We start from the raw sequence: 10,851 nt of genomic DNA, 5'->3' as shown, positions 1-10,851 counted from the left end.
TTTTTTTCCCCTCACCCCACTGCCTGTTTTGGGAGAGAAGGTGGAGATGAGAACGTTGTTATAAGCCTAGACCCTGACAAAACTGGTATAATTCTGACACTAACTTCAGCTTTACTATTGGAACTGAACTCTGAACAAGACCCTCTTTGTTCTTCCTGTTACACCACACAAAAGTAAAAAATATATAATGATAAAAACATTTTGAAGTCAAATTTAAATGTTTATTGACTTTTTGTATTACACAGGATGCTGACTGCATATGCCTAAATTATGTTTGAGATGAGTCACACAAAGACATCAATTGCCGCCAAAGACCTAGTGAACCTGCTGCAGTCCTGCAGTGTGGTTTAGAATAGGTGAGAGCAATTAGAAATTCAGCTCTTAGATGCTGTATGTAGGTCAATGTCTTCATGTTAAAACAAATGGGGCTAATAAAATTTACCTTTAAAAAAATGGGACATTAGGGGCACCTGGGTGGCTCAGCCAGTTAAGCATCTGACTCTTGGTTCTGGCCCAGGTCATGATCTCACAGTTTCTTGGGTTCAAGCCCTGCATGGACTACTGCACTCATTGTCAGTGCAGGACCTGCTTGGGATTCTGTCTCCCTCTCTCTCTCTCTCTCTGCCCCTCCCCTTCTTGCTCTATCTCTGTCTCTTCAAAAATAAATAAACTTAAAGAAAAACATTAAAAAATTACTTTAAAAAATGGGACATTAAATGATAAAATGTATGGAGATAATGAAGCATTCAGTAAATATTAGTGTCCCTCATCTGCCTTTGTATCTATCATTTACCTATGTATCTTCTTTATAATCGTAGATTGGTAACCAATCTTAATTTACATGATTAAGTATTGGCATTCAAAGTGCCTTCCTTAGAGAAATTATAGCAAAGGAGTATAGACTTTGAGTTGGACATTCTGAGCTTGAATATGGACTATGTGACATTTACATTTCGTGAATGAATGTATTTAATCTCACTGGCTTCATTTTCTTATCTATGAAATGAGGGTAATAATAATTCTTACCTCTCGGGGTTATTGTGAAGAATAAATGAGCTAATACTTACTGGAATACTCAGAATAGTAATTGGCATGTAGCAAAGAGTCAATAAGTATTGGTTATCATTGTTTCCATAGTCCCCTAAATGATGTCAGTTTTGACTTTTATTTTCAGATGAAAATGGGAAGAAGAAACTCTGGGCACACACGTGTGTGTGTGTGTGTGTGTGTGTGTGTGTGTGTGTGTAAGCAGAACTAGATTAAGTTAAAGAAAATCTGATAATGTGCTTAAAATGATGAAAAGTTCCTAAATTGTAAATTCTGACATTTCGAATCAATTCTAAGTAGTTCCTTAATTTAGTTAAGACCTTTCAGTCGTGGGTTTTCAGATAGGGTAACCAAAGGATTGACTATGGTAAATAGTGCTTTTGAAAGATATTATCTGTCTATTAACAATAAAGCTGAAAGCATAGATTTGTTTTACATTATTTTCACATAATATTACTTGTCAGTGACCTGAGCTGAATTTGAACTGGCATTCTTGAAAAGAAAGACTCTCTTTACAAATCCCTTAAGCTCTAATGCAGTCATTTTAATTCACAACAGGCTAGAACCTTGTATAATTGTTCTCAGCTCAATACAATCTTTAACAGCTTTTGATTTACATATTGGGCAGCTGTTTTGAATAAGAAGCTGTCCATCATGGATCCTTTTGTCATCTGTCCAAGGAATGTGTTTATAAATGGTTCCAATTAGAGTAATGAAGGATTCATGTGAGAACAATGATCAATAGCTAACCTTAGGAACAATGTAAGTCAAAGACAGATGTAAACTGTGACAGGGCATAACAGTGTCAAGTTATCTGTGGGGAATGTGCACAATTGCTCCTGGAAAACAAATGAAAAATTTCAAGTCTTTGACTATTGGATAGAGTTTGATTCCATGACACAGAAGCATTTAGATTCTGTGTTAAATAAATCATTGACCCACACATGACTGAGACTATGCAGATTAATGTGAACAACAGCGGCTGGGGAAAAGGCAGTTCTGAGGCCAGCCAGATCAGGTCTTTACTGTGATTATGGACTGCACCCCCCGTTAGCCTTCAGAAACAGATGTCCATTGCTATAAGAATGAGCCACGTTGATAGGGAAGTTTCTGTGCAAACACATTTTAGACTATGTTAGACACATCTGGTCAAGGGCTTTGTAATAGCTTTATTTATTTCTTGCCTGAACTGGAACGTCAGAAGCATGTACTCCACATTAAGCCAAGAGTTCCCTTTGTTCCACACGGCTGCCACAGCTGGAACTTTTTGTTGGTTGACACAGCCAGATCTTCTGTAGAGACCATTATATTCCTTGGCGTATTTCAGTGAGTTTGCATCTTTTAATCCATCTCAGCAAGCAGTGGGGAGTTTGTAAGGGCCACGCGCAGGACGTCCTATTAAAACCACACAAGGACACCAGCTGGGAATGCAAAATTGATAGCATCAAGGTGGCCTACTACCAAGTTGGCCTTGGTAGGATGAGCTCTTTGCCATAGTCCTATTCAGTTAGATCATTTAAGGGAAAAAAACATCAAAACAGAAGTAGTTTCTCATTCTTATGTATTGAGGTTGCTCACAGATTACTATCTCCAGCTAAAATGAAAAGAAAAGAAATTTGCTGTAGACTATAAAATCTGTATGTGATGCACAGTTTCATGAGGGTTACTAAAAAAAATCTAGCCTACAAAAGTTGAAGAAGAGAAGACCAGTTAAAACTAGGTTCTGCCTAGATTTTTAATATAATTAAGGTTGGCTGTTTTTTCTCTTTAACCACATCAATTGAAAGGCAAATTTCAATGTTGTATAGCCTTGAGAAGTAATAAGTTAAAGGGAGGTGGGGGTGCTGAGAAACATAAGTAGATGTTCCCAAATGTGCACCTAGAATAGTCTCTAAATACATGCTGAATTGATTGTATCTGGACTGGTTCAGATAAGTCCACTGCCTGCTTCTAGTTTTCAGGAACACGGTGTCTCAAACATGAGAGTAGCTCAATTCCAGCCCTGGGGTACCCACCCTCACTTTTCTTTTTTTTTTTTTTTTAATTTTTTTTTTCAACGTTTATTTATTTTTGGGACAGAGAGAGACAGAGCATGAACGGGGGAGGGGCAGAGAGAGAGGGAGACACAGAATCGGAAACAGGCTCCAGGCTCTGAGCCATCAGCCCAGAGCCTGATGCGGGGCTCGAACTCACGGACCGCGAGATCGTGACCTGGCTGAAGTCGGACGCTTAACCGACTGCGCCACCCAGGCGCCCCATCCCACCCTCACTTTTCTTTTGTTATATCCTTCCTACTGACTTGAGCCCTAATTCAGAAGGGAAGCTGCCATAACCTTTTTAACTGGCAATCTAATGGTACTGTAATGGGTTTCTCTTCTTAGTGAACCAACTGACCAGTGATTAAGCTTTAATTTCTTGGCACAGTGTTTGTGTAAATTATACCTCTGATAAAAACTGACCTTCCAGAGCCACTCCTATAAAGCTGCTTTTATCAAAAGTGTCTTGGAGAAAATATCCTCCAGGGTCCACTCAATCCTCCAAACATTCTTTCCACTGATGTTACTACAGCATCCTATTGTGAAGCAGATGCATGAAGAACTGTATGTCATAATGGACATGCACATGTGTCTAACACTTTGCTCAATATAGACAAAACTATAAAACTCCCATCTATGAAAGAGAACAGTCTCAACATAGAGAGGAGGTATTCAGTAATTCACATTAAGAAGCACTACAGAGAAAACCTAGACAGAAAGGACTAATGTGGATATGTATGTACCAAAATCAGAATATGCATAATAAATAAGAACCTATAAAATTTTAACACAAGAAAGGAACTGTGATCTCATAATAAGTAGCATGGTAGAGTTGGTACATGAGGAGAGAACATAAGTTCTGAAAATATTAAATCTAGATTTGATTCCAAATCAGCTACACAAGTTGAATGAAATTTCAGAAATCATATATAAGACCTGTGAACATCAATTGCTTTAAGTGTCAAATTGGACTAAGCATCTTGTATACCAGCTGCTAGTGTGGTGGCACTGTATTCTATTGTTTAGAAGCAAGTTACTCAAGAGAAGGGGATTCTAAAAGGTTGTGAATACCATAAGAAGGGGATCATTGAAAGCCACCTTAAAGGCTGCTTATTACAGTGGTCTCATAGTCAGAATTCCTGATTTCTCATTTTTGGTTCACTACTTCTTAGCTAGTTGACTTTGAGTAAGCTTATTACTTTCATTGTGTCTCACTTTCCTCATTTGTAAATTGGGATGATACTACTTCTCTGTAATAAATCCTACCAAATTAATCTCATTTCTTTTTCTAAGCATATTAGCCAGTTTATATCTATCTATATCTATATCTATATCTATATCTATCTATATCTATATCTATCTATATCTAGACACACACATATACATATATGTATATATAAATATATATAGGTAAATATATATATATTGCTAGGTAAGTAGATAGGCAGACAATCAGAACTTTTTTTTTTTCATTTTTTTTTCAACGTTTATTTATTTTTGGGACAGAGAGAGACAGAGCATGAATGGGGGAGGGGCAGAGAGAGAGGGAGACACAGAATCGGAAACAGGCTCCAGGCTCTGAGCCATCAGCCCAGAGCCCGACGCGGGGCTCGAACTCACGGACCGCGAGATCGTGACCTGGCTGAAGTCGGACGCTTAACCGACTGCGCCACCCAGGCGCCCCGACAATCAGAACTTTTATTTCAACAAGGTATGTAACCAAGAATTCCTTAATACCTTTGAGGACAAGAAGAAAAGTGGATGATTTGGGGCTACCCAATAAAGAGAGCTCACTTGAAAAAGGCTCCTCACACTATTATAAGGGGATCTATTCCTGTTTTTTTTTTTCCCCATACAACAAGTTTCTAAACTTCTTAAATAAGAGGATTAAGTGATGAGATTATTAAGTGCTTGCATGGCACAAAACTAGAAGAATAGCTAATTGTTTAGACAACATATTTGAGACTCCACATGATATTAACAGATATAAGTGATATACCCAGATAAATAAGATACTATTTAACAAAGACAAGGTCAGCTAATACATTACAAAAAGTATAGAAGTGAGCAAGCCTTTTGTCATGGCTCATCTTTGTAAAATAGGCCTTTGTATTACCGCCACTAATTTTTACCATCATTAGCTTAGAATTGACTGTGCTGAGATCTAGTTTAGAACTTTCTGACCCAAAGTTCATGCTTTTTCTACCATTGTCACTCCCCTGTGTTTGCCTTCTGAGACTTTCAAGGATGTTATCTCATACCTCTAAGAGTTATGCTCTGAATGACAGTATTCACTAGCAACATATGGTGATTTCAACTTAAATTCAAGTGAATTAGAAATAAATTAAATAAAATTAAATAAAAATTAAATTAAATTAAAAATTTTAGTTCCTCAGACACACCAACCAGGTTTTAATTAATCAATAGCAACATGGGGCTAGTGGCCCCCATACTGAATAGTGCAGATATCACTGCATTTTGTAGACAGTTCTATTGAGCAGCACTGATGTAGGGAAGTGCATTTTAGTGGGCCCAGGGGGCATGTTATAAATCTGTTAGGGCCTTTTCAGTTGTTAAAATGATTGTGAAAGATAATCTTGTACAATGGAGAACAGTTATATTTTCTCATATCTTTTATTATCCTGTATAATAGTTAAATAGACAAAAGAACCTATTTGTAATAATCTGAGTATAAAACTGAACTTTGTAAAACATATATCAAAAACAGTTCTAAATATATACTATATTCCCTGGAATGAACTTACCATGTGAATTCAGGTACTTAGTAAATTAATTTACTTTGGTTGATGTTTTGAAAATTACGTCGTGAACAGAAATACCACCTCATCGTGTCTGAATAGTCAATAAAAGTCCACACTATATTCTCTTTCATTGAATACAAACAAAACCCTAGGAAAAATACATAGATCAGATATTTGAGGACTCTAATACATAAGTAATAGGCAGATCAGCAAGAAGATCATAATTTAAAGTACTACCAAGATGGAAGATTAAGTTTCCATTTTTTTTCCTTCCAGTCTTCTCACTGTTTAACCATATAAGAGCAAAATAAACTCAAAAAAAGAAGGAAGAAAATAATAATTAAAAACTACAAAAATTATGCAAATTATAAAACAAATGGAAAAAGCAGGAAAAATCAAAGAAATAAAAAGCTAGCCTTCTGAAAAAATAAATAAAATGGATGAACTTCTGGCAAGAATGATAAGACAGACACACAGAGGACATAAATTATCAATGAATTAGTAATGAAATAAAAGATATGATATAAATACCCATAGACTTAAAAAGATAAAAGTAATACTATGAACAATTCTATACACATAAATGTGAAAACATATATGAAATGAACCAACTCCTCAAAACCCACAAATGTTCAAAACTCATGCAAGATGAAATAGATAACATGAATAGTCTTACAACTATTAAAGATATTTATTTAATCCATACTTTACAGCTCTAGTAAGAAATTTTTTTTTAATTTTTTTTTAACGTTTTTATTTATTTTTGGGACAGAGAGAGACAGAGCATGAACAGGTGAGGGGCAGAGAGAGAGGGAGACACAGAATCAGAAACAGGCTCCAGGCTCTGAGCCATCAGCCCAGAGCCCGACGCGGGGCTCGAACTCACGGACCGCGAGATCGTGACCTGGCTGAAGTCGGACGCTTAACCGACTGCGCCACCCAGGCACCCCTCTAGTAAGAAATTATTTAGGCCCAAATGGTGTTACTGGTAAATGTTATAAAAATTTTAGAGATAATACCAATTTTAGATAGCCTTCTAGAAATAGAAGATGAAGGAATACTCCCCAAATCATTTTATGAAGCCAGCATTACTCTAATACCAAAATCAGACAAAAACAATTCAAAAAGTATATACCTTCCCTAGCCAAAAGACATTTTTAGGACACTTATTTTTCCATTGGAATTGAGAGGTTGATAACTGAATAAAGACAAAACAATAGCAAAGTTACTATGCTCCAAAAAATAGGGAAAGTAGAGCTTTTAAAATTGTCTGGAAGTGGCTGTTCCAAAGACATATCTCCATCAAAGTTAATATCAGCCTTTATTTTTCTTCAGGATTTAGGTTATAAAACAGGTAATTCAGCATGAATTTCACAGCTGTCTATAGTAAACTGGAATCTGAAGAATGGAAGGTTAAGTCAATGTTTCACTCATTTTCAGGAGAAATTGTATCAGTCAAGATGAGGAGTGCCTGCCTGGGCATAAAGACAACAGGAAACGATCCAGGAGCCAGATTGGACCCAAGGTTTTATAAACAGCCTGGTAACGAGACCACTAATATGTTAATTTGATTCTAGGTTATGTGAAGAGGAATATGCCAAGAAAGACTGGAAGTAATCTTTCAACTTCTCACCCACGTGATCAGATTCTTATTGGTTTATTAAGACTAATTTTTCTTCTTGCAACTAGAAAGGATTTGTGAGAATTTTTTTACGAATTAGGCACATTTATATAAATGATCAAAGTTTTTCAGACAGATACTTCTGGGAAATAGACTAGCTAAAAAATTGGTGTAGCCAATCGAGAAGGGAAATGTTTTTTGTGTGTCAATAGAGGATTACAAACCTACTTTTCTCCAGCTTAGCAGAGAAAAAGAATGTGCTTAGAGGAATCAAATAATGACAGTTTAATATAGGAAAAAATTGACAATGAAAACTCTGAGGGAGGCAGAGGATACAAATTTTCTCCTAATGGGGATTTAATTAGGAGAGAACTGAATGGTTCTGAGGATTTCCTCTAGATCTAGGTTTCTAATGGGAATGGAAATTAAAAATTTTTGATCTCTCCATCTGAAAATGTTCACTGTTCTTTATTACTGTTTGTTCTTTAATTAAATCCTTATGTACTACCACTCCTGGCAGGTCTTTCAGTTCCACCCACCCATCCTTTCCTTTCCCTCCTGTGGTAGAATGAGTACTTAATGGTTCCAATTTCTCACCATTCTTTGTAGTCTCTTCCCCCAGACTTGCCCATGACTCACATTACTTCTCAGTTTTTCTCCCTGAAAAGGAGGAGTCTATTTCCCCTACTCCTTGATTCTGAATGTAGTCATGTGATTTGTTTTGCCCATTGGATGTTAGCAGATGTGATGTTTGCACAGAATTGCAAAACAGCATATGTATTTCTGCTTCTTCTCTTTCCTTTATATGACTGTCATGAGAACACGTCTGAGCTAGCCTACTAGAGCATGAGAGATATGGAGCAGAACTGTATCATCCATTACTGACACTCCAGCCAAGTCCATACTAGATCAGTCAATAGCTAGCCAACACCCAGACATATGAACCAACACAGCCAAGATCAACAGTGCCACCTAACCAACTTGCAAGTAGCTAGGTGCCTCTTTGAAAGGAAACCTTATTAATTTAGTGTTATTCCCCTCTGCCTTCCTCCCTGATGCAAAATCTTATTTACTGGATGGCTTGTGTTATGTCGATGTAGAGTATTTATTCGGGCAGTTAAAGCCCTCTCTCCTCTATTACCATTTTCTGTAATGTAGTTTATCACATCCACCTTTGGTCACCGCCTATTCATGATGCTTTTTGCCAAGATGTTCTCAGCTTCAAGAAATCATGCAAATCTCTACCTTCTCTTTTTCCACACTGTAAGGATTCTTTAGGTCTGCTGTCATGCATCTTCTGGCATGGGAAAATTTACATCTTTTCCCACACCTCTCTGAGACATCAGGAGACCAGAATGTGAGAGTGAGAACAACTTCATTACATATGAGCTATACCTGTCTAGTTTCCATCTCTACTCTCTGTATCATTCTGGCACAGAGGATATTTGTATGGTACTTTCTATTGCTATAATTTCAGGATTACAAGCCTATGCTTGGGAATAAGTTTCTTCTGCCATTGGAAGGCCCCCATTTCTGTATAGACTTTTTCTGTTCATTAGCCTGTGATCCAGGAGTCAGTCAAGATACAGATTCTCTAATTCAAGAACTCACTCATGTTTAAGTTCTCCTCTTTTTGAAATTGCATCTCACTTCAACCAAATGAACTTTTATTTATTAGTCAGGGAGCACAGGCTTTTTATCAGTTGTCTCATGCAATATTGTTTAGGGCATAATCTCTGTGCTAATTTGCCTTAAGGTCTTGTTTTTGGACCTACAAAATATCTGGCTTTTGCTAATCAATAGCCTATATTTTTAAAACTATTTCCTATTTTCCAGGAAATCATTCTACAATTCAAAGCAAGAATTTGACCTTTTCTTCTTGTTGCATCATCACTTAGTGGAAGCCCTGTTATGTATGGAATGCTTCTGGTTACATATTAAGATGGAGAGAAAAAGGGAAAAATTAGACAAAAGGAAAATAGGGATGATAATCCTTAACTAATATCTAACAACTGTGTCCTGAAACTATAAATAAAATATAATAATTGAGATGAGATGGTCCAGATGGGCTTATACAATAAGAGTAAAGAAAGATTAAAGACAGGATCCTGCGGAACATGAACATTAAAGGGACAGGAAAAGAAGATGAACTGTGAGGAAGAACAGAGAAATGAAACAGAGATTTTTTAAAAAGTCAAAAGAGTTTGGTGGCATACAAATCAGGAAATGGAGAGAATTTCAAGAGTGAAGGAATGAACCACGGTGGTAAATGGGAATACAAATTTGTACAATGAGAAAGAATTTGGTTTTTGAAATCAAGTATATCTAAGTTGACATACTGAGTCATACTCTTAAGTTTCTCAATCTCTTTAAACCTTACTTTTCTCATCTATAAGGTATGCATAAAATATTATCTGATACTTAATGGTTGAGTTGTGAAATAATGAGATAATATGTATAATGTTGCCCAATGAACTACACAGTGAATAATAATTTCAATATCATGGCTATATTCCCTTTATGAAATCAACTGGAAATATTTTTGTATGCTAAGGAATACTTTTAATAATTGGAAAAGAGCCAGATGACATACGGTATTTTGGGAAAGACACATTTTGATAATATTTATTCCACTTATTTCCTTATTCAATTTTTCAACCGTATCTTTACTCAATTTTTGGTTTCTTATCTGGACAATATGTATTGTGTTTCTATGTCTGAAAGGATGCAAAAAAAAAAAAAAAACAATTTTACCCAATAACCAACAGGAATTAAAAACAAGAAGTACCAAAACCAAAATAAATGTGAACTCCATTAAGGGAATCCCTCATACAAATCTGACTCTTAATATCCACAAGTAACACAGTAATTAAAACTCATATTTTACAAAAGATTCACCCATTTCTCCTATCCTGGACAGTCTGACAATGAGTTTGACTTCTGGGAAAGGATATTTAAGCAACATTACAAGAGCACTGTGTTAATTTTCATTGCCAGAAGCAAATCTAGGTAGAATTCTTGAATTTGAGAATAATATTAATGATTGACAAACACCACAACCAAGGCAACATGCTAACTGAACTACAAAGTGGGTTAAATGAGCTCCATTATAAGAAAATTTAAACATGTATCAAAAAAGTTTTCACTCAATCTGTAAACCACAGCTACTTTAAACTCCAGTTAGGATCCCCCATCCAGAGACAACTGGAAAGCTCAGTTAACACCACCATCAATATCCAGACTGTAAACTCAGGACTGAAGGGAGATAAAAAACAGTGCCCAGATAAGGCATGCAGGTAGTCCAGGAGGTCCAGCTATGCTGTTTGTGAAAATTAAAGTCCCAAAGAGAGATGCCCATGTCAAATATGATGCAGAATTAGCTAGA

At 36.3% G+C, this 10,851-nt stretch overlaps 1 long non-coding RNA gene across 1 annotated transcript; it reads right to left on the bottom strand.

Moving 5' to 3' along the window:
* Positions 1-2,196: 2,196 nt before the first annotated feature.
* LOC123384206 lies at positions 2,197-3,599 on the bottom strand. Its single transcript, XR_006594924.1, has 2 exons — positions 3,507-3,599; positions 2,197-2,641 (listed from the first exon to the last, which is right to left on the bottom strand). It is a non-coding gene; the product is annotated as an uncharacterized LOC123384206 (long non-coding RNA).
* Between the last annotated feature and the right edge of the window lie 7,252 nt (positions 3,600-10,851).

This window comes from Felis catus, chromosome A3, assembly GCF_018350175.1.
Source record: "Felis catus isolate Fca126 chromosome A3, F.catus_Fca126_mat1.0, whole genome shotgun sequence".
Lineage (NCBI taxonomy): Eukaryota > Metazoa > Chordata > Mammalia > Carnivora > Felidae > Felis > Felis catus.
Note: the sequence above shows the minus strand (reverse complement) of the source record. Positions and strands in the feature narration are given on the sequence as shown.